The 25,279-nt window shown below is 39.7% G+C and overlaps 1 protein-coding gene across 5 annotated transcripts in view; it reads right to left on the bottom strand.

Annotated features, from left to right (window-relative positions):
• MAST4 (microtubule associated serine/threonine kinase family member 4) overlaps nucleotides 1–25,279 on the bottom strand; it is a 445,876-nt gene that overhangs the window by 98,908 nt on the left and 321,689 nt on the right. The gene's annotated exons all lie outside the window — the stretch shown is intronic.

Genomic DNA, 25,279 nt, shown 5'->3' with positions numbered 1-25,279 from the left:
AAACAAGCATGCTTAGTTATTATTTATAAAGACCAATCCCCCATTCAAATCAAAACCATACATTTCAACAGGAGTTTTGAGTGTGCAAGAAATCTAGATCAGGCACTTACTGGATAATGGCAAGAAGTGTCACTTCCCATATAACTGCATAAGATAATACATTACTGATAACTATCCAGCTTGAAATACATTTTCCACCATTCAGTTAGCACAAAGACCTATGCACCAATTCACAGTACTTTAGTCAATGTTCTGTGTCACTAGCGTAGCCTAGGATCAAGTTACAGCTTGTTTCCTAGATGTAATATCTTGTGACATACTGCCTTTTATTATACACACAATATGCATAAATACATCAAAACAAATCTGGGTTCAGAATGGTCAGGCAATGATTAAAGATATTTGTGTTTACATTAACTTTCTCACTCCAAATCACATGGAATGAAGAGCAATGATTAGTCAATCTTATGATGATACACTAATTAAAAATCTAATTATTGGGATAAATTTTACATCTGTGCCTTTCATTAATAGAACAGACGATGCCAACAAAGATAAATGCATTCACTCACAGAGTTTTCATCTCAAGTACTGCACATTCAGTTTCCCCCCATCATATATTATAATGAGAGATAAATATTAAATTCATACATCTATTAAAGTAAGGGAGAAGATGGGACCTTTTCCTTTAACTGCATCTTAGTATTTGTAAAAATTTACTTTTTACTAGCTTGAAACCATAATCAAACATGGGCACTACTTAACTTTATAGGTATAAGCAGCTCCATGAAACAAATGGGACTACTCGTGCATAAACTTAAGCTGGTGTGTAAGTGTTTGCAAGAGTGAGTGAGGGGTCATAAATTTTACTTGCAAAGTCTTTAAAGGGACACTGAGATCAATTCAGGCCAAAAATTTAGCCTAACATGATCAGAAATATTTCCAGTATTATAATAAGTTCCAATAAAAGTAGTTTTTTAATTAAATATTTCCCTGCATTGTTTCCTACTTAAACATTACATCATTGTTCTTTGTATGACTACCAGAAAAGGAAATTGACTAGTTTCCTCATTATACAAGCAGAATAAAATATTAAAAAGGTGAGCAAACAGCATAAATGGTTAACAGTAAATCAGATTTGTTTAAAATCTAAGGCATTACTGACAACATAGTCAATGTTTTAAAAACATTGCTTTTAACTGCACAGCATGTGTTGAATTACTGTAACTTAGTTCTCATTAACAGTATGCAATGGGGCAGCAGAAGTGCCCATCAAAAAGGCCATTTGGTTTCTGCTGACCATATAAGAACAAAGTAAGACCGTCACACTCACCTGGTTGGAAACAGAGAAAATATCAGACTGATTTTAATGTATTACACATTTGTTTGAAAAATTCTAAATTTAAATGCACAGGGAAATTAAAAACTGCATATGTGGTCTTTTTGAGATGGTGGAACATCTGCAAAAATGCATCCTGCTAAATATTTTGTCATCCCCAATTTAAAAATGAGGTACAAATCTCCGAACTCCCACCTATTACCTGGATGTCAGTGAAAATTTTAATATGGTTTTTGTGGTATATTTTTGACTTGTAAAGATTGGTGGTTTAGGTTCGGTCATATGGTATTTCTTCTCTGATTAAACCAATCATATATACTCAATAGGATAGGAGCCCATTGGACTTATTCTGTAAGATTGTGGGAGAGAAAAAATAACATCCAACTTCCAAAGGTGCCAAATGGTGGTAGGAGAGCACCAGAACTCTCTTCCCAGTCCTCAAAGATTACATCACTTGGCTGGGGTGGGAGGAGACATTAAAAAACAAAAGTATACTTCGATATTACCATATAATAACTCTACAGAATTTGTCAAGGGTACTTAATGCTTAAGATAGGTGTTTTTTTATGTAGTCAATATTTATTTTATTTAAAATTGTCCATATAAAATACTCCATATTTCTACAGAACACAAATCCAAAATTATCTTGCCATATTCCATCCCTAAATTTTATATAGCTGTGGTATCCTGTGGCAAACCCCAGCTTATCTTCTGCTGCTTCTTTTTAATATATTATTAACAGTTCATTTATTAATCTTCCATCCTGAAACTGTGTAGAAGGCACATTTGAAACAGTGAGAAGGGATCCTGATTTGGAAGCAGATTTTGAGGACCATCCATTGCTGACACTGCTGTACACTTTTTGGCATTTGTACTGAAGCCCTTTTCTCTGATGAGGCACTAACATGCTGGAGGGTTTCTGAGGTGTGTCAATATTACTGTTTCCTATACACCACTAACCTGCTTCCCATATTCTGTACAGTTAGTATAAAATTATTATGTAAAGTATCCCAAACCTCTCACGTTGCCCTTCCATCATCATGTACATCTAAAACATCCTCTCTCTGTGTCACAGAGTATGCTTCTAAATACTTAAATGTTTATCTCAAAGATAACAAATTTGGCAAGCACGAAATGTGGCATGAAAGTGGCTTTTTTTGCACTTGAATGATTTAATTTAAAAATACCACACACTGCTTCAGTATTTCAGAGGTATGAAATTAACAGAAATCTCACTAAAAAATACCCTTACTTTCATCAACTTTAGCTCTAATTATGTCCAAGTACAGGACTCCGTGATTCATTTATTTAACTGGAACTATATAAGTGGCATTGCTGAAGTTAATTAGTTTAATAAATAGTGTTGCTAAAAATTCAGATCTAAGCAAATGAGGGCTGTATTCAGTATTCCAGTATATTCTCCAGACAAAAAGTTAGTGACACCTTTTCCACACACAAAGGTAAGGATCATTACCAAAACATTTCATTCAAATGGCCCCCGACCCCAGCTCTTTCTAATGGTTCCCCACTTTACTTTTTTAAAGATAATACTGGAAACTAGGGTGGCATTATTGTCACTGGGCAAAATGTATGCAATAAATAAAGCCTTATTTTCAAGATATATTCTTAGATGTCATTGTGGCTTTAAGCAGAAATTTATTAATTACCATGCTGATTTAAATGTTCTTTTAAAGAGAACAAAGAGAGGATGACATCTCCTTGCATTAGCTGTCTTGATAATAAGGTTAGATGTGAATCACTGCATGAAAGGGAAACTTCTACTTAGACCAGGGGTGGGCAAACTTTTTGGGCCGAGGGCCACATCGGGGTGCAAAACTGTATGGAGAGCTGGGTAGAGAAGGCTGTGCCTCCCCAAACAGCCTGACCCCTGCCCTCTATTCGTCCCCTCCCACTTCCCTCTCCCTGACTGCGCCCCTCAGAACCCCCCATCCATCAAACCCCCCCTGCTCCTTGTCCCCTGACGGCCCCTCCCGGGACCCCTGCCCTAACCACTGCCCCCCCAGGGACTCCACCCCCATCAAACCCCTCCCACTCCCCTGACTGCCTCCCCCCAGAACCTTTGCCCTATCCAACTGCCCCCTGTTCCCCATCCCATGACCGCCCCAAACCTCCGCCCCATCCAACCGCTCCCTGACTGTCCCCCGGGACTCCCTGCCCCTTATCCAACCCCCTGATCCCCTTACCATGCGGCTCAGAGCGGCATGTCCGGCTGCCGCACCGGCCGGCTGGAGGCAGACGCGCTGCCCTGCATGAGTGAGCAGCCCCGCCGCCCAGAGTGCTGCCCGCGCAGCAGCTTAGCTGCGGGGGAGAGGGAACAGCGGGGGAGGGGCCGGGGGCTAGCCTCCCCAGTCAGGAGCTCAGGGGCTGGGCAGGACGGGCCCGCGGGCCGTAGTTTGCCCACCTCTGACTTAGACTGTGACCATAACTTAATTTTTTATTCTGTTTCACAAAGACTTTGAATTAAGTCATCCATCCTACACCAGTGCAACCCTAAGAAGTGTGACTCTTCCTCCCCGCTAAGGCCTGCATTAAGGAGGACCTCTGTGGGTAGAAAATGTACAGGGAATCATGCAAAGTGATCAGGGCTGTTAGAACAAAAAAAAGTTGAGAACTCATGGTAGAGGAAGCAAAGGGTTGCCAACTATCCCAGCAATTTTGCTGCATTTGGCCCTGCAACACCAACTTTCAGTATGCAAAAAAACCCCAAAACATCCCAGAGATAGTTCAGGTGGACAAAATAATTTATCCATTTATTTAATCTTCCAAGCTCCATGTGGGCATCAAGCCAGCCTTTCATCGTATTGCCTTTCATAACAGTTATTTTCCCCCCAACCGAATCTGACAGGATAAACCTTAGCTGATCAGAGGCAGTACTGACAGGAGAAAGACTTGTCTTGAGCAGAACAAAGTCAGAACAGTATTGGAACAGTCTACAGAAATGGTAACTTTGGGTAGCACAGACCTTGGTAAGCCACATAGAGAACTGTGCCCACAACACAATTATATAGGACCCAGATTTTATATCCTAATAAGGATGCCTATCACAAAGAAGAGACCTGCCAGTGGTGAATAAGCCAGACAACAGGTGTGACTCATGATTTCGAGACTACCCAAGGAAAAAAATCTTACAGGGAAACTACTGTATGTCTTAAATATTCCTCATTTAAATTAATATTAATTAATTAATAATATTTAAAGACCTGGGGCAACACAGAAGAATGCCAAATATACAAGCTTAACATTTTCTGTCAGTCTCCCTCTCCTCTTTCCCAGGCACTCCCTCTTTGGACTGTTCTTCACCCACTGGTATGAAGCCAACGGTATGAAGCATGTACATAAAAAGTTATGAACCCTACATGTCTGGAAAGGGAGTAATTACAGAATCTGATAAAAACACCTTATAATCATCTCCTACCCACAGTCTTGTTGTAATTTTATGTTACATCACGTCATCGACATCCTGGATCACTGTTACTGCTTCCTACCTATCTGATTCCAAATCAGAATTACCTACTTGGTTTTCAAATTCGTCGTCGACTGGCTTCACCTTACTGCCCTGTTCTCATATCCACCTCCTCCCCTGCCCACTCACTCTCCTCTTCCTATCCTGTCTTCCTGTTTCTCTTCTCTCAACTTTACAGGGTTGGGGAATTGCTTGTTCATTTCTGCTATTCCCTATCAGGAACAATGACCTCCCTTCCCCTCCCTCTGAGTCACTTCTTAAAACCAAGTTTTCAACTTTAGCATAGGATTGACTCTCCCAGTGAAAGGGTTTTGTGATATAATGGATGAAGGATGCTACATAAAAACAATTTGTATTGAATCACATAAAATTAATCTCATAACACGAGTGCAGTGTAACTAACGACTTATAGGATTCAGTTAAATGAAACCTAACCCTATTGCTGCTGAAACAGCTGCCACTCTTGGTAGACCAGACAAAATCCATTTGGGCAGTTTGTTAGAACAGGGCCAATGAAGCAGATGACAAAACTGCTAATGTGACTATTGAAGGAGAGCGGCAGAGAGAAGTCGCCATCCACAAGTGCTTGAAATACAAGGGTGGAAGAAAAAGTTGGGGCAGAAGCAGAGGGCTCAAGGAGAGGTAGATAACACAGAACAGACAACTTTCTAAAAATTATAATCCCATAATTCACAACTGTCAGTTTGTTATTTTCTATCATATCTGTGTTAACACAATATTGTTTTACTTCCAAGGCGCTCTAACATATATACAGCTTAAACTGGTGGGGTCTGAATGACTTTTAAAGTAGAAAATATGTTCAAGAAAACAGGAGTGGTTAAAATGCTGATGAACACCATGACTGATCAGTGCAAGAATCTGAAAGGCAAACATGGTACCGACCTAAATAGTTTAGGTGAAAATAGAAATTTCTTCTTCCTTTATTTTCGGTAATAAACCTTGTAATTTAATCACCACATCTCTATTACAGTATTCAGAATATCTTATCACAATTATACAAAAATACATTTTATAACAAATATTATATGCATCTTTAAATGAAGTATGTCCTGTTACATGCAAAGAAGAATCTATGACTTCTTTATAACTACGAAAAATATTTTCATCCCTAAACATTTGATGATTTTGATCTGCTATATCCAAATCAATGTTTTACAAGTAGTATTTAGCATTTGTGAAAGTTGCCAAGTTTGCAGCTCTGGAAATTGAAATTCTCTACTTATCCACAGAACAGAGACAACATGAGACTGCAGTGAAAGCCATCTTAACCCTTGGCTTCTTAGTAAAAGACTTTCAATAAGGGTACCAGCTCTGATGTTGACAGAACTGGACTGAAACCATTAACTCATTGCATATACCGATGAAACCACCATGACACCAAAAGGGTATTTATTCTTTACAAATCAAGGCTGTTTAAACAAACACTAAAAAAAGACAGCATTTCAGAGCTGAAATATTAAATGCAAGTTTCCTGATAAGGTAATGAAGAGAATGGCTAATGAATGACACTGAGAGGTGTGCTATCATGGAAGAATCTTCTTCCGCACAAGCATATCAGCGCTAATACATGAGTAATTACTGGCAATAAAGGTTAATTGCTAAAAAAAACTGTAGGGAGCAAAGGAGGTATTGACAGACTACCACTTGCCATGCTTTCCACAGGAAAATTGGCATCTGTTTTAATCATTTATAATGATTTCATTTCAACATGCTAAATTATTCATAATTTACACTTATAATGAAGATGGATATGGACTATAAACTCCTCTCAAACCACCTTTAGCAGTGTGTGCTGACAACAGCACTGTTCTGCAACATAACCCTTAATTTCTGTGTCAGTGTAACATATTGGTTTAGTTGAAGGTAAAGATTAAAGGGGGATCCTGTATATTTAATGACCTATTGCAAACAAAATCTTATATTTGCTAATACAAATCTGGAGAGACTAGCCTATTGTGGCAGCCAGAATGCAAAGGCTGGCTATGTAGACACAAGACAGACTACTAATGTAAGAGCAGCTCTGGGGAAAGAAAAGGCAGTTACAATTTCTGTAACGTTAAAAATGTATAGCTGACAAGCACCTCAGGAGAAGCAAACTGTCTCTAGTCAGACATGGGAGGTTGCCCATTTTGTTTACACTGGAAAAGTTCAATTTAAGTTATATTTAACTTGTTATGAAATGTGCTAGCCTATGACTCCACAGTTATTTATTGTCTTTATGAACACAGACACTAGAAAGTCAACTATGCACAGTGGAGAGGCTTAAAGAGCAAAGTTTATCTAGTATTTTAACAGAAGATAAGAGCGGGTAAGAAGTGAGCAAATTCTCTACACTACACCGATAGCAACATTTTACAAATAAAATTAAAATAAGGCATGCATTGATTTTTCTTATTCCTTTATGAAAAAGTAGTTCTTCTGTATTACTTTAGGACCCCTAAGAACCCTTGTTGTAATCCTATGGGAAGTTGTCTCTGCCCTCAGATAACCTAAAAGCCAGCTGCAGTGAGGGAAGGATGGGCATTGCCTACTGATGAGGCAGAGCAGTAGTCCCGCATGGTGCGCTTCTCCCCACCAAGAAGAGATAAAAGAAGGCATCCTTTGAAGACACAAGGGGTGATGTTTGACTGCATCATTAAATGGAGTTTTGCATTGCCTTGGGGGGAGAAGGAACATCTAAAGGGATTCTGATGGTGCCAGGGCTGGGCAGTTTTACTGGGGAAACCAGACCAGCAGGGGTGTTCCACTGGGAATTCCTGCAGGATCTGGGTTGGACCAGAACCCACAGATTTCATTCAGCCCCATTTATTTTCACATCACTTCACTTATTTTCATTAAGGCTAAGAGGCTTTAGGCTCAGAGGCTTAAAAAAATTGAGTAAGGCTGCCACCCTTTAAAAGTTTTGGGAAATACTTTCTCTATTTCCACTTAAAAGGTTCAATTAGCTATACTGACCATGAACAGTCTAAAAAGTACAATGGGACTTGTTTTCTCAGAGATCCATTCTGTTAGCATTTTAGAGCTGTTATTCAGCTGTTCAACATCTTTCCAACTGCATATCATGGCATATACCAGGTAGTGCAGTACTACTTTCTTTTATTAATTGAACTGGTCACATGTAACATTTAGTAGCTTAAGGATATTAAGAGAGACAAACCTTAATAAACTAGCATAGTACTTGGGAAATAAGATTGAAAGAATGAAATGAAATAACAAAAAAGATTCTATACTTATTAAATCACCGTAACATAAAGGTTGTCATAGAAAGGGTAAAGAGAATAAGGATTTGAACACAATTTTGGTTTCAGGCTCAACTGTGGAACAATGGCCATGGTTTCATACAGGTATAAAGGTTAATTTATATTTTACTTATTTTATTTTACTTTTGAACTAATCTTATACACAGTCAAGCTAAAATCCAGCCACACACCCCACTCACTGTAAGTAAATAACTCACAGCAATCTCTAATGAGCTAAAGGAAATCTTTTTTTGAATTTGACTAACTGTTATAATGCAAGCATCCAGGGCTTATTTTTTAGGTCAGTTCATTTAAAAGAGGCTGACTTTCCTCTAAAAGAAGGACTTATGTCAAAATGTAAGGATTAAAATAAAGGGCAGAGCTGCCAATAGTCCCAGTTTGTCAGAGTCTGACCTAGATTTTTGCAAAATGATCAGAGATATTTTTATGCTTGGCCATTGTTGCAGGGAACGTGGGCAGTTGGGGATGGCTACCGTCCTGTTGCAGAGAGATGCCTCTCTAGCTGCTGATGTAGTTGTGATCAACTCTTTCCTCTCCGGCCCCTGACAGCTGCTTACTAACTGCCAACCTGTGGCTCCAGCCCAGCACACTAGCCGGCTAGGTCTCACCTTCTCTTAGGAGCAGCTCAATGTAGCTCCTCCCACTGAAATCAAAAATATGTAATGCAGGTGGCTGGGCTGGTAACCTGCATTCCTGGCATGTGAACAGGAGACCAGACACAGGAAGGAAAAAACAGCTAAGAGAAAATGGGGAGCGGGGGAGAAGAGTCAGGAGTCTCTCTACTCCCTGGCTTATCTGAAAAGTTGTCTAAGAGTTCCACCCCATTGCCCATTCTCTTCCTCAGAAGACACACGTGTATTTTGGTGGAATTCAACTTCTCTCTTTTTCCCCTTCTTTCTAAAAATAAAATGAGACACAAGGTGGATAAGGTAATATCTTTTATTGGACCAACTTCTGTTGGTGAGAGTGTGAAGCTTTCAAGCTTACACAGAGCTCTTCTTCAGGGCTGGGAAAATAACCTACAAGAAAAACTGTAGCTTGAAATGCAAGAGAACGCACACGTTATGATGCTCTGGAAGGGTCATCTGTGAAGCTTTAACCCAGGAAGTTCAGTGCCAGAGCACAAATTTTCTCTGACTTGAGCTAGAACAGAAATTCCATTAGCAGGTAGCAAGATTAGGTTATCCTTCAGCAGACACAATACACCTCTCCCCCGATAGAACATGACCCGATATAACACGAATTCAGATATAACGCAGTAAAGCAGCACTCCGGGGAGCTGGGCTGCGCGCTCCGGTGGGTCAAACTAAGTTCGATATAATGTGGTTTCACCTATAATGCGGTAAGATTTTTTGGCTCCCAAGGACAGCATTGTATCGGGGTAGAGGTGTACTGTGAGGGAAATGGATGCATACAAAGGCTTCCAGGGGTCAAAGGCCTTTCAAGTCTCTATGTCACTGGCTTATTTGATAAAGTATTTCTTGAATAATAAAATTAAAAAAAAAAACACATAGGGAACTCTGAAAGGAACTTACAGCTGTGCCTAACATACAACTTTTGTGATATCTATAATTTTATTGTTAATTGTAACTAACCACAAATTATTTTTCTTTCACATACAGCAGAGAACTCAACAAAAGAAAGAAAACCAGGTTATAGCAATATTTTAATAGACCTACATCTTTCCTAAGTGACTATGAGGGCAGCCTCACCCACTCTGCTCCATATTATCTCTACAGAAATTGATTCTGAGTTTAATTCTTTACAGAGATAAAAAAATAATTAGGGAATGTCACATTTAGCTAAATAGTCTATTTTAATTCCGTAGTCGGACAATATTCATAAAATAGCTCCTTACATGATAAAAATCTGTAATACATGTAAAATGGGTAGGCAGTGGAGAGCAGACAAAATTTACATTGTTCTGGGCCACACACCAGTCAATTTCACAATTCTAGTTCATTATCCAGAGAATGTAATATTCACAACCTCACACTGTACAATTGACTGAATACACTCCAATGTACACATTTAACCTACTATAAGGCTCTTTTATACCTTATTTCTCCTCTTCAAAGTAACACACAAAGTTATGAGCTGAGTGAGTAGCATGCTTACTACTGTAACTGCACTATTACTTTCAGATAACGTAATTTCACAGTACACAAACATTTTGCTTTTAATATTAAGGTAAAAATTGTGTCACCAGTAGAGAAAAATTTGAGACATGGAAAATGTAATAAGACTACTATCAAATCTACAAAAGTCCTACAGTCAAAGTAATTCCTAGGTTCATCCTATCCTCTAAGTATGTATATGTTATTCTATTTAAAACTATTTTAGGACATATATAAAAGGAAAAATAGCCCACTAACAAAAAAGTGAGCCACCCAGTGATATGCTGATAACATTTTAACAAGTGTCTTCCTTAAATATTTGCTGCCTAGGTCAGTCATATATCATACATTACCTGTTAAGACTGAAAGTTCAGAAGTTTGGAAATATTAATCAAATGACCTAGTGTCCTAAACTGCATATTTTGTGAGTATGCATAAATGATTGTAAATGCCCAGAATTTAGATCTATCAAGGCTGCAGCCAGGAATGAGTTTTAATACACATGAATCACTATGCTCCTGGATACCTCTGACATCTCCCTGGGTGGGCGTCCAGGTGACTCTGGAGAATTCTTGAGACTCTGCCTCTAGGTCACTAGCCCTTGATGCTGGCTGCTGTTTGCCCTGGGATAGGAGGTGAATCTGGCCACTCCACTTCCTGATATCAGCTGTGGCTGCTATTCCCTGGCTGGTGCAAAGCTCTAATTACTCCTGCTCCTTGGTCCCTGACTGGGGTTGAGGGGAGCAGGGGAAGAGTGGGGTGTTCTTGGGGCCCTGGTTCTTCCTGTTGCTCCTTGGTTACTGCTTGTAGGCCCGTGAGCCTAGGGAGAGCTGGACAGAGCCTCCCCAGTGCTGCTCTAGCCATAGATCCAAGCCTCTGGCTACAGTTAGATTTGATGGAGGGGAAGTATACTCTTCTAGGCTATGTCTATACATCTAGAGCTCTCCTAGTTGGATCTCTATGGCTAGCATTCCCGAGAAGCAACCCTAAAGTTGAGTACCCTGGCTCAGGTATTCCCAATCACTGAGACTGGAACCAAGAGCATCTCCTGAGCTCTCCACATCAGGAGCTTTAAGCTCCCAGGCAGGCACAGATCCGAAAGCGGCTAAGAGTGGGAGCCTCCCAGCCCCGTCAAGAGATTTGCTAGATCAAATACATATCATGGGTACAATGCTATCCACCGTGCCCCTCACTTCATCATTCCTTCTACCTCCTGCCCTCTGAACCACCTCCTCTCACCCAGCTCTGCTTCCCCATTCCCAGCACACTGCTGTGGCTCCCCCACCAGGCAGCTGTTCCTACGAGCAGCAACTGTGGTGGGGTTGTTCTTAAGTCACTGGTTGTAGAGTGGTGGATCAGGTGAGTAGCAGGTTCCTCCTGGAGGTGCAGTGGGGGAACAGGATTGCTTTGTTTCTTGAGGTGGACAGGTGTCCCCTGACCCTTGAGGGTCAATCCCTAGCTGGGTGGGGGGTGGGTAGTGGGAGTGGTCTCCCATGGCTGGACGAGTGTGTGAAGGCCTGTGCACAGGGTTAAAAATCTTAAATTTCTGAAGTCATCATGTCTGTATGCCCTAGGACCATCCTCAGGATTTTGGCACTTTAGTGGGAGGATATTTTAGGTGAGCCCCAAAATTAACTGGTCCATTTTACATGCAAACGCCTGAATGGGGAAGGGAGGGGGAATCTTTTAGTCTCCCCAGCCTCCTGCTGCAGAAAGGAAGCTGCACAGTACTTCCTTTCAGTCTTCAGATTGTCGGTTGCACTGATTTATGTTTCATGTCTACCCTCACATGGAAAAGGTCTAGAGACTTACTAAAGAGGGCCAGCAGCCTTCTTTACGAGGCCCAAGGCTAGTTCTGTTAACAAGAGGGACCCATTGGCTCCTTCCAGCTCAGTAATGAACCCACCTTAGCAAAAAAAAATCACTAAAACAAGAAGGTCAGAGAAACATTCCCCCCTAATTATCACCACAAACTTATTTTTAATGGTTTCCTTTGGTGTTTCTTCTATTAGTTTGTTTCTCACCTTGCAGGAATGAGATTGGCCAAAGCAGGTCAAATTCTAAAATTAATGGCCAGGAAAAGTGGGAGCTGAAATGGAAAGATTGTATATGGTTGTACATTCAATCCACGCAATTTTCTGAACAGTTTTCATGTCTAAACTAATTTATACTTACCCTGCCTTATTCTTAGGCAAACAAACATTAGCAATACTTTCCCTCAAAAGAATAATGGGCCTGTCTGGGCTGATTTTCTCCTCCCTTATAACCCTCCCTGAGTATCCATTGATTTGGGCAGCTCTCTCCCACTCCATAATCTTCACTCAGATTCCCTTGTCAGTTTCTGCTCCTTCGAAGACTGCACTGGCCTTATGTGGTTTTGCCAGCTCACACCTTTGCCAGTTGTTCCTCCGTTCACACTAATTCTGGCAGCTCTCTGCTCCCTCAACAGTCTTTAGACTTAACCCTCTTACAATACACAGTTGGCACGTCACATGGGGCACAATACTAAACTAATCTATACAAACTCACAATAGCATTATACACAGGCAACATTTATACCTCCCAATGTGTTCATGATAATAAGATTGTACCATAAATTAAAATATTTTCATGCTCAAAACTTCAGCAAATATTACCCTGGTGAGAATCACTTAATATCCAATGGGTGAAGTCACCCATGCCTCATGCACTACCCCTTAATAACACATCTAACAGGAAGAAAAATCACATACCAAAGCCAAACTGACTGGAAGCACAAGTACTAGGATTTCACTGCTTGTACTGGCATGAAAAGAACACTAAACAAACTAGATGAAATAAGGCTGTAAGGCCTTCCACAGGAGTATTTTTCTTGTTACAAAAAATTGGTCTATTCTCTGAAGTGCTGAAAAGTAAATACCTGACTAAAGTACTTTTTAAACAATCACTATAAAATGAATTTCCTTTTGAGAAAAATCAAAAACCGATCTATAAGAGGTTGAAAAGAAAACTAAGTGCTTTTCAATGAGTCACTTTTGTGATTCTTTTCTAGTTTATATTTACCATTAGTTTAATCAGAATATGGTAGCTCTCCATTGTACATAATTACTAGAGCATTAGTGATGAATATTTCCATTGCAGAACTATGAGACTACTACCTCCCCAAAGTCATGCATCTTCTGACATGGGTAGAATTAACCTTAATTATTTCACACCAAAAAAAGCCAGGATCACAGCACATATGTAAATGAGCACAGCCAAGAAGCCACCCTTCAATTCATGTTATCTTTCAACCAGATTGGGTTTACATGAGAGACACAAGAAAAGTGAGTGTAGGAAGATTAAAATTATGTGGAATTAATTTTAAAAACATTTTATAAACACCTGACTCCATAATTCAGCATCTGTGATGCAAACATTTCATAACAGCAGGAGCCACTTTCACATAAGATAGAGGCAAATTTCAGTTTAAAAAGGAGGAAAGTTTGAAAAAAATAACTCACCATTAATACAGGTCTGTAAACAAACGCTTCATTTTCTTTGTAATTTTGTGACAAGGTCCACTGGAAAACTACACAATGGTTTATAATGCCCCTTTCCAACTACATTAGTAAGGAGGATTGTCGCCTTGACTTAAGAGCTTTGTACATCATTTTTCACCTAGGAAATCTGGGGAGGGTGTCACTTCCCTAGGTTTTTAAATGTCCTATTGTTCAGTCTGGAGACACTTAGCAGCTCTCTGGAAGAGCAGACACCCACCTAGTGCTTGGCATACACCACAGTGAGTACATTTCTAGAAAATCATAATCCTCCCTATAAGGTGCACAATTAAGCACAGTGAAGAATGAGCTATTTCCTGTTTCTCTCAGATACCAATTAAGGCAATCCAGGGTCCTAGGCAGAACGCTGCATAAGCTCCTTCATCACCCCACCTTCTTGTGGTGGTGCTCAGAAGAGTGATGCACATAAGGACTGTCTGCTGGGGGGCTTGCCACTGCTTCTCTTAGAGCAGCAGGCTAAGCCCTCTTACCTCTCCGGATTTGCACTCCCTGATCTCAGTTGGGTTGGGAGCAATTCCAAAAGAGAGCAGAGTCAGCCTTCATCTGAAATTTTTGGGCGAGTGGGAAAACTTGCCAACATCAACCTGATAGCCTACCAATGAGCCTGCGTGCACACACATAGCTGGAACCTTATAAGCATGTGCTTATTATACTTATGATTTAACCCAGCCCTGGCTTTCTAGAAGTATGATGAGAAAGTCTTGGACAAAAAAAGTGAATAGAAATCTGAAAAGCAGTAGTCCTCTGAAGGAAATTTACTCTCCAAGTACAGAAGGGAAGATCCTGAGCAGATAGCTAATTCACCCCACTATGAATTGGGAGGAGAATGGGAAGTAAACCACAGAACAATAGGGGAGAGCTGAAATATCCCTTGTATGAAGCAAAGTTCCTTGCAGAGGTCTGTAATATAGCAAAATCAGGGGAATATGCTTTTTCCATGTCATACAGACATTACTTGTAGTCGTTAGCTTTTACAGTAGCCTAAAATTTGCAAGAAGCAAATAATTCTGTAATTTTAAACTAAGTAGTAAAATAGTCATTACTGGAAATCAGTAATAGTGAAGCCAATGTGATTCTCTTCTTTAAAAGGCTGATTAAAACAATATGGCAAAGGGGATACTATTTGATTTTGTTATTGAATGTTTTCCATATGAATCAGAATTGGTATTGCATATCCAAACCATGCCCCCAGTCTATCCCCATAAGTTTATGACTTATATTGATAATACTTTGCACTTAATATGCTGTACTGTCTTCCATTTGGATACAAGGATTAGATACTGCTTGTGGCTAGGGTTTAAGCAAACAGTTGGCTTGTAAGAATTAAATTCAATAAGAAGGAAATATGCCTTATCTCTATTTATTGAGGCCAAAATGTTAGAACCATTGGGCTTCTGAAAACTAGCTCCTCCTTTATTTAAAGAGCCTAAATATGGATTTAGGAATATAGCTTTCAGAATTGCGGCTGCTTTACTATAGACATCGGTGTGACACCCACCATTGTACTGTTTGGGTGCACATATAACTGACCACAATTCAAACCTGAAGTTTACAAAAAAATAAATCGCTTTATTGTCAACAATATTTTCCTTTACTGGCAATGTAAACTGAGAAGAAAAATTATTACAAATCATTCATATTTAAGAGTCTAGGATCATTTATATTCCTTTGTTTTCCCAGGAAGGATAAATGCTAATTCATTCACCACACCAGTCAGTTGTTGGCCTCTGCTGAGATTGCCACTAAGTGTGCCTATTAGTACAAGGAGTGTGTGTGTGTGTGTGTGTGTGTGTATAAAAATAAAAAAAAATGAAACTCATTACCAGTCCCTATCTAGTCCCCATACTACATTTGTGTCCTTCCGTCCATTAAATCTTCCTTGTGCAAAAAACTCCCTTACAATAATCAACCCTAACAAACTCTTTTCTTTTCTCACCTGCCATCGATCCAACAATGTGTACAGTCACTCCTTTCCCCGGATAGGATAACATATTGGCTATGTCATTTCCACGAATATTACATTAATGTCAGTTTTTGAATAAAGGATTGATTCACAGCCAGTTTGAGAGAAAATATTCATAGATTCTAAAGCCAGAAGGGACCATTGTGATCATCTAGACTGACCTCCTGTATAGCCTAGGCCACAGAACTTCCCCAAAATAAAATCTGGAGCATATTTTTTTTTAAAAAAAATCCAATCGTGATTTGAAAATTGTCATTGATGGAGAATCCATCATGACCCTTGATAAAATCATTCCAATAGTTAATTATTCTCACTGTTAAAAATTTACACCCTATTTCCAATCTGAACTTGAGTTATCCCAGTTGCACTCTAAATTGGGTTTAACCACGTAATTCACTGTATTTACAAGATTACAGTAAACCAAATTACTTTATTGATCTCCGTAAAAGGAACAAATGCATAACTTCATTGAACATGTGCTTGTCTACATAGAAAAAGTTGAACTGTTTTAACTAGACTGGTATAGAAGAAACACAATCCCCCCCCCCCCCCCCAGATGTTCTGGTTTAACTTGGATTTAAACCTGGAGAATGGTCAGTTTAGATGAGCTATTACCAGCAGGAGAGTGAGTTTGTGTGTGTATGGGGGTGGGGGGATGTGAGAAAACCTTGATCTATGCAGGAAATAGCCCGACTTGATTATGTAAAGAGTTGTCACTTTGGATGGGCTATCACCAGCAGGAGAGTGAATTTGTGTGGGGGGGTGGAGGGTGAGAAAACCTGGATTTGTGCTGGAAATGGCCCACCTGTTGATTACTTTAGATAAGCTATTACCAGCAGGATAGTGGGGTGGGAGGAGGTATTGTTTCATGATTTCTGTGTGTATATAAAGTCTGCTGCAGTTTCCACGGTAAACATCTGATGAAGTGAGCTGTAGCTCACGAAAGCTCATGCTCAAATAAATTGGTTAGTCTCTAAGGTGCCACAAGTACTCCTTTTCTTTTTGCGAATACAGACTAACACGGCTGTTCCTCTGAAACAATCCCCTAGTATGGATGGAGTTATACCAGTATAAAGGTGCTTTTTTACTGGCACAGCTACTAGTACTGTACTAGGCAAATTAGCAATATTTTGGTTTGTTGGCAATTCCAAAGAATCAAAAAAAAGTTTTGTTTCAGGTCTAACCAAAATTTTCCAAAATTTGGTGAATCAAAAAGTCATTTTTTTTCTTTTTGTTTTAACTCAACACAAAGTTTCTTGTTTCCAGCTGGGTCTCCCATATTACAAGGGAATACTCTAGCCACTGGACAATGGGATATTCTGGTTTGGGGTGCTCTCAATCTCTCCAACTTCGTAAAAAATAAAGAAACAGTCACTGAAACAGGGATTTGCACTTGGATCTCCAATATCCTGGGTGAGTGCCCTAATGACAAGGCTACAGACTCATTCTCACTCTTTTTGCCTGACCCAAATGACTTTATAAATGACAATGAACATTCATTAGGCAAGGGAAAGCATGTGAAAATGATTCTATAGCCTACTCAGTAGGGCGCTCATCTAGGATGGGAGAGATTCAGGATTAAATGTTTTCTCTGTATCAGGCAGAGTGGGGAATTGAACCTGGGTCTCCCACATCCCAGGAGAGAACGCTGGGCTAAAAGTTATAAGGGAAGGCATCCTCTCCAAACTACCTTCTCATATCCAGTGTTTAGTGAATCAGTCTTCCTTTGCTTTTGTCAAAATGTGTGAAATCACAACAACAAAAAATTGAATCTGGTCAAAATTAAATGTTTTGTTTCAACATTCCCATAGCATTTTATTTTTGGTTTAGTCAAAACTATTCAGCTGACTTTACACAAATTCCTGAATAGTTTCGGATCAACTTGAGCCATATTTTTCAGCAAATAAACTATTTACCAAAGAAATTTCAATAGCTACTCCCATGTGGGAAAGGGAAAAAGCTAGACCAGTATAAGGCAACTTTGTACTGCATCCACACTTGGTGATATATCAGTATAACTATTTAAGTTAAAAAAAACCACAAAAAACAAAACAAAAAAGCCCAAACAAACATAAAACCCAAAACATAGAAAAACTGTGTGTAGACTAGGTCTAAGACTGAATTAGATGAAGCTTTCCATTTCCATACTGAAGTACATCTACTTAAGGAAGGCAATATATTATACATGCAGAAGACACGGCTTTGGTGCAAAGTCATTGTGAGGAAATTGGAAAGGTCTGAATAATCTCCAATGAAGCAATTCAACATCTACAGGCAGTCAGCAGTGAGTACAACACAAGGCTTTAGGCTTCACAGAGGAGTCTCTTTTCAGTTATGCTTAATCACCAAGTACCACACAGCAAGAAAAACCAGGGCATTTTAAGTACACTGTATGTGTATTAACGATGCTGTGGTGTAGTAAAAATGGGTTTTACTGGAGTGAGTTTGGGATGGCTGCACTTCTCACTAATAAGTTATGTAGTTCATTCCAAACAAGTATTAATACATTATTTATACCACACCACTACATGCACCGCATTTGTCACTTGCCTTTTTAAAGCATAGAAAAACTATTTTAGAAACTTTTGAATTAAAATTTTATGGCACTGTTTTTCTTCTCTCTTCACATGGAAAGTAAGCCAACTGGGGAGCTTTCTGAGGTTAATGTCTGATATTCTCTGTATCTTCCGGGACTTGAAGAAGGTACTGTGTAATTGACTGAAATTCTCCCGTCCAATGGTATAAAACTCCCAAATGTAGCCTTTCAGGCAGGGTCATGAGACAATCAGAGTCTCAGATTTTAAATCTGTCAGTGGTACCAAAGTAAAAATTGACCATCCTGTGCTTCTTACTAGTGTAATATTGGAGAGAATTAAGGGCGTGGTTTTTTTGTTTGATTTTTTGTTTTGGGGAGGAAGAGATGGAAGAGAAAAATGCTCCTCTGGCAGGCTTTTTCATTCTAAATAGGGGAAGTCTGAAGCTGTTCAGAGGCCTGGAGTGTCTGAAATAGTCCAAGTGGAGACAAATTAATGGGCAGCACACAGGTGAAGTAGCCAAAGGTGCCTGATAAAAACAATTTATCACATGGATATCACCAGCACACATATTGTGTTTTTCAGCACTACTTGTAATCCTCCCCCTCCACCCACGCTTAGAACCAAAGACTGCTAAGCCTCAAATTTAAAATCCACGAGTGCAGTGCAGTATCTCTCACATCCCTTCCCACGTTCTATCAACACTTTCATTCACTCTTTCCCTATCTTATCCTTTGCCTTTGACTAACCTCTGACTCAATTCCCTCTCCCCAGCTGGCAGAACCACCAGAAGCATCCATTGTAAAGGAAGACCTTGAGTCCATTCCTCAATCTTCCCCAGCAAGCTGTTGGGTTGCAATCTGTCCAGGTTTTCCCAGAGTCATTCCTCTTGATAGGTGTCCCAGAAAATCTGTAAGGGTGCTCAGTACACACAGTCAGCTGTCCAGTTTTATGGATTCAGGATCATCCCGGATGTCATGATTTTTTGTATCTCAGGAGGAGGCAACCCTACTGGCAGCACTAGGACCATTCAGGGAAATGGGGAGTTCTCAAATCCCTTCCTTTTGTCACAGCACTGAAAGCAGTCAAGAGAAAGTGAAGTTCCAGAACCCAGATTCTCCCATGCACAGTAGCCATCTATCTATCCATGCACAGTGCTTGTCAGTAGAGGTGCAACTGCATAGTTTACCAGGATCCCTGGTGTTTAACCATCTACACAGACACTCTCATGGTGGTGAAATCCATGTAATAAATTGCAGTGCCAAGTGCTAAATTGCATTTATCATGAAGGGATAATGATCACAATGGACAAGATTACTATCTTGTCAGATCTCAAACTCAGCAGGGCTGAGCCTAGATAATATTTTTTCCATATATACACACTCACGAATGTGTACAGAGGGCTTGATTCACTCTGCTAGCACAACTCAAGTTGTGGGCCCTCTGCAAATCCACCTGGAGCAGGAGCACAGTCACACCGTGTGCCTGAAAACCCTCCTCTACTGAAGCCCTTTGAGGCATACTTAGAATGCAAGACTCACCTTGGAAAGGGACAAGGCCACACCTGCCAAGTGCAGAGACAGTCTAAGTGCCTCTCCCAGGCAGCCTAAACCAGCAGAGCTCATACAGAACCCTGGCCAGAATATAAAGCTGCCTTCCTCCCCAGTGGTGAATTGCCTCTCTGAAATACATGCCTCTACAGGCACAGGATGATGCAAATTGCCCCCCATTGTGCCTGCAGGGATGAATATGTACTACTAAATCCTTTTTGCATATACTCTGTCTTTACTCACAAGATGAAGCCTAGATAATGCTCTTACAGACACCAGAAATTTCTAGAACTTTTACTTCTCAAAATACTCACAACCCTTAAAGCGTTAACAGCTTTATATTTTCTCATGAACATCCAGAGCACAAAAACAGAAAGGTAAGATGTTACCTCATAACATTAATATATAAAAGTATAATCTAAAAGCTATACAACAGTGATCATGTAACCCACAACATTCAGAATTAGACAAATGCCATCTTGAACTCATCCTGCTGTGCAACAAAGTTGTGAGGTAAAATTTAGCATATACATGTTCTCTGTCTATAGCACATCTGAACCAGGATAGCTGTATGTACTTTACTTTTAAAGTAATACCTTAATTGCCTGGGAAGAGAAGAAGTAGGTCATGACTGAACAATAATCCATGATTCACCAGATATGTAAGGAGAGAAAAAACTCCCAAGAAATGCAAATGCCTTAAGAAAAAGTATCTGAAGGAAACAATCTCTATGAAGATTGTTTTAACTCACTCACGTTGACAGGGAATAAAAAATATCTGAAAGGTCCAATTCATCCATTGGACATTGTCTTTAAGAGTAAATAAAAATATGTTTCAACATTGGTGAGGCCTCATCTGGAGTACTGTGTCCAGTTTTGGGCCCCACACTTCAAGAAGGATGTGGATAAATTGGAGAGAGTCCAGCGAAGGGCAACAAAAATGATTAGGGGACTGGAACACATGAGTTATGAGGAGAGGCTGAGGGAGCTGGGATTGTTTAGCCTGCAGAAGAGAAGAATGAGGGGGGATTTGATAGCTGCTTTCAACTACCTGAAAGGGGGTTCCAAAGAGGATGGCTCTAGACTGTTCTCAATGGTAGCAGATGACAGAACGAGGAGTAATGGTCTCAAGTTGCAGTGGGGGAGGTTTAGATTGGATATTAGAAAAAACTTTTTCACTAAGAGGGTGGTGAAACACTGGAATGCGTTACCTAGGGAGGTGGTAGAATCTCCTTCCTTAGAGGTTTTTAAGGTCAGGCTTGACAAAGCCCTGGCTGGGATGATTTAACTGGGAATTGGTCCTGCTTTGAGCAGGGGGTTGGACTAGATGACCTTCTGGGGTCCCTTCCAACCCTGATATTCTATGATTCTATGTAAAAGGCCCAATAAAGAAGGGAAAGCAGATGCAGAGGTCAAAGAATAAGTGTGCTGAGATAGTTGGAGGTATACAACTAGCAATATAATGGTTTGTACACACAGATTGACCTGTTGTCCACATAAAATATATCCATGATCTCCCATAGTAAAAGGCTTATTACCCACAGTATGATCACCGATCCAACAGATGCACAGCTACCAGTATGCTGGCAACAACAAAAAGAACTTTGGTTGCTACAGAAACATTGGCCCAGAGAAATAAATTACGCCCCATTGCATGTGTCTGCTTTCAAACTTGGCTGTTTAAACAAAGGCTGTTCAAGGATAGCAGGACTAGAAGCAAATTAAAGAGATGGGATCACAGCGACCATGTTTCCAATTCTTGCAATTTTATCACGAATTTCAGAATATTTGGTTCTCTTCTTAAAAGCCCTAGCTCTTGGAGTGATATGATGGCATGAGAATCTCAGCTTTCATTTACCAATAAATAAATAAATAAATTAAGCCCTGACTGTAGAAAAAAAACTTGAAAACATGAACTCTACAGGCTCAAAACAAGAACACAAATAAAATGAACTCAATTTTATTATTTTTTTTTAAAGCTCATGGTTCTTTGGGATCTGATTCATTAATTTTGAATGCTGAGAGGTCCAATTTTGGGGAAAGAAGCTGTGTTACAGTGGTACTGTAAGGCCCAGTAGACACACAAATGGGAAAGAGAACAGAGAGAATAGGACATGCAATTTATGTTTAGGATCATCAAAAACAGAGTGATAAAGAGTTGGGAGCTGACAGGAGATAAGGAATTTCAGCTAGTTCTGAATAGTATTTAACTGTTTAAAAACCTACACAAGAGTTCAATTTGTGACTTAAAAGGGAATGCTACACCCAATGGAAACTATAAGGGTAAATTTACCTAGGGAGGAGATTGCAGAACATTTTTTTAATTCCCACAATTAAAATGTTCTAAAGCAGGTTTCATGCTCAAGATTGGTTCTGGACTGAGAGCTCAGAAGCCCTCCATTTGTCCTGAAAACAGTACAGCAGGATCAGCAAAAAAGCACACTCCCCCATTGTCTTAACCCTGGCCTAGAAGAACCACCATATCAGGTTCAAGTCAAAATTAACAATTCATAATTATGATACATGCACATTAGGGATGAGACGGTCGACTCACTTCACTTTTAGGTCCCATTACCAGACAGCAATAACTCGATCACTGATGTCCTGGGGTCAGATTCACACCAGTGATCTAACTGGGAAGGGACTCATCCCACATTACCAGTCATCCTAAATATCTTTGATGGGGATACATGAGATTTGATCCTAAGTCTCCTTAAGAATTTTAGTGCATTTGAGTCATCTGTCTATTCCGGAACTCTGAAATCTTGCCTTCGTACAACTTAGGCATACCAACCTTTTGTTGTAATGGAGCTATGTTCAAGCACAAGGGCTACACATAATATTCTGTTTTTCTGAACCCTCTGAATGGTAAATTAGAGCATTGTATGAAGGACAAGTTTTGAACATTAATCAAAACTTCCTCTTTTGTGTGTGTTAGTTAGACCCATCATCAGTTTGGTAATTTAATTAGTCAAATATTGATGTTACTATTGAGAAATACAATATATCCTCTAGGTCAGCTTTCCAAACAAAATAACTGATACTACAAATCATTTAAAATTAACTGCGTTATTACATTTTTGGGATATGGCTACTTGAGCTCTTCAACTCTTGCATGGAGACAATGCAGACAACCAGGCTGTGGAGACAGGGCAAAGTGGTTGTACTACTCAAAGACTATGAGGAGTCCGGGGGCATCTTAAAGACTAACAGATTTATTTGGGCATTATCTTTCATGGGTAAAAAATCCACTTCTTCAGATGCATGGAGTGAAAATTACAGATACAGACAAATATATATTGGCACATGAAGAGAAGGGAGTTACCATACAAGTGGAGAACCAATATTGAAGGCCAATTTAGTCAGGGTGGATGTAGTCCACTCCCAATAATTGATGAGGAGGTATCAATACCAAGAGAGGGAAAATTGCTTTTGTAGTGAGCCAGCCACTCCCAGTCCCAATTCAAGCCCAAATTGATAGTATTAAGTTAGCAAATGAATTGTAGCTCAGCAGTTTCTCTTCGAAGTCCGTTTTTGAAGTTTTTGTTGTTGAAGTATGACTACTTTTAAATCTGTTATTGAGTGTCATGGGAGATTGAAGTGTTCTCCTATTGGCTTTTGTATGTTACCATTCCTGATGTCTGCTTTGTGTCCATTTATCCTTTTACGTAGAGACTGTCCAGTCTGGCCAATGTACATGGCAGAGGGACATTGCGGGCACATGATGGTATGTATCACATTAGTAGATGTGCAAGTGAATCCCCTCTGATGGTGTAGCTGACGTGGTTGGGTCCTATGATGGTGTCACTAGAGTAGATATGGGGACACAGAAGGCAGTGGGGTTTGTTACAGGGATGGGTTCCTGGGTTAGTGTTTCCTGTGGTGTGGTGTGTAGTTGCTGGTGAGTAGTTGCTCAGGTTGGGGGGCTGTCTGTAAGCAAGGATTGGCCTGCCTCCCAAGGTTTCTGAGAGTGTGGGATGCCTTCAGTAGAAAGGAAAGACAGAACAGGTGCATTCCACCATCCAAGAGGCCAAAGTCCAGAAAAACTTTGCCTTTGAAAATTCCTTACCCAAAATACCACTGTGGAAGCCCACAGAGTAACAAAGGGGTGAGCAATTCAATGATCCTGGAGAATATGGATCCTTCAAAACAACTTCCCCCAGGCACTGACCTCAAGTGGAAATACTGGTGTACTTTCAATCGAGTGAGAGCTGGGGTGGAAGAGTGGTGACAATATGACCAAGTGGAAGCAAGGAATGATCCCAAATGTGAATGTGAGAGCCTAGACAAAACACTTGAACAAGATCCCTGTCAACATCTTATGCCCCCAAAGGAACTTTTAAAATAAGTAACACCACCATGTCTTGGCTGCAGTTTTGGAGCAACAAGCTATGATCAACTGAGTTCAGCCCACAGTCCACATTTGGACATAAGTCTGAGATAGAGGAATGTTAGCAAAATCATTTTCTCTGCTAAAACATTGGATTTTATGATAAGGAAAGTGTGGACATATTTCCTGGAATTCATCATTTATGACGACTGTAGAAATTACAATTACTCATAAAAACAGTCTTGCTCGCTGAAGATGAATATTAATCAATATTATGAAGCAAACACGAAAAACTTATTTTATCATAACTGTATTCTCACATATCATCTCCACTATACAAATCCATAGCCAAACATCCTCCTCCAAACGGTTTCTTTCTTTCAAAACAGTCTCATGACACGTGTGTAACATTAGGGTAGAGTTCAGAAGAGAATGACACTTTCACACTAATCTATATGTCGGAGGAGTGACTCATTTAAAAGTGAACGATAGGTATTTCAATCTGGTTTGAAAAAATATTACAATGATCTGACTAGAACTAGGAAGGGAAATGCGTCTAAAGAACTTTGATTTACAATTATGTTGATTCACTATTACTAGCATAAGCTGCCTTGATACACGGAAATTAAATAGAGAAAATAAAATACTGATTGATTAAAAAAAGACATTCAACATCATCATATCGGCATTCAATAGATCAAATTACTTCTTGCAATTTGGTGGAGTAACAGAAAACAGTCCCTTATTTACAAAAGGTTCTAGCTGATTTCACACAAGTTAACTCTTAATACTGGCAGGAATAGATTAGGGTTTAGTACTGAAAATTGCTTTATTTCTGTACATTGTTCACAACTTCAGAAAAAAATTGAGATTAACTAATGGGGTGTGCATTTTGGTTAATTTTTCCTTAATTTTCCTTTATTCATTCTTAAACTTTCTAGTCAATTCAAAATGAGCAGCACAGTTCAAGCACAATAACTTAAGACAAAGATTACAGTGCATGTTTATATATTTTTAATTATATAAAAATAAGCAGCAGTTATGTTAAGACTACTGAAGCATCCCATATGTTTCAGTGACCTCTGCTTCTTATTTGGCTGAAGTAAAGGTAGTGAGACAAGTTCAGCAGCTAGCGCCAAAGCA

This window comes from Lepidochelys kempii, chromosome 5 (genome assembly GCF_965140265.1).
Source record: "Lepidochelys kempii isolate rLepKem1 chromosome 5, rLepKem1.hap2, whole genome shotgun sequence".
Lineage (NCBI taxonomy): Eukaryota > Metazoa > Chordata > Testudines > Cheloniidae > Lepidochelys > Lepidochelys kempii.
The sequence above is the reverse complement of the archived record's forward strand: the minus strand, read 5'-3'. Positions and strand labels throughout refer to the sequence as shown.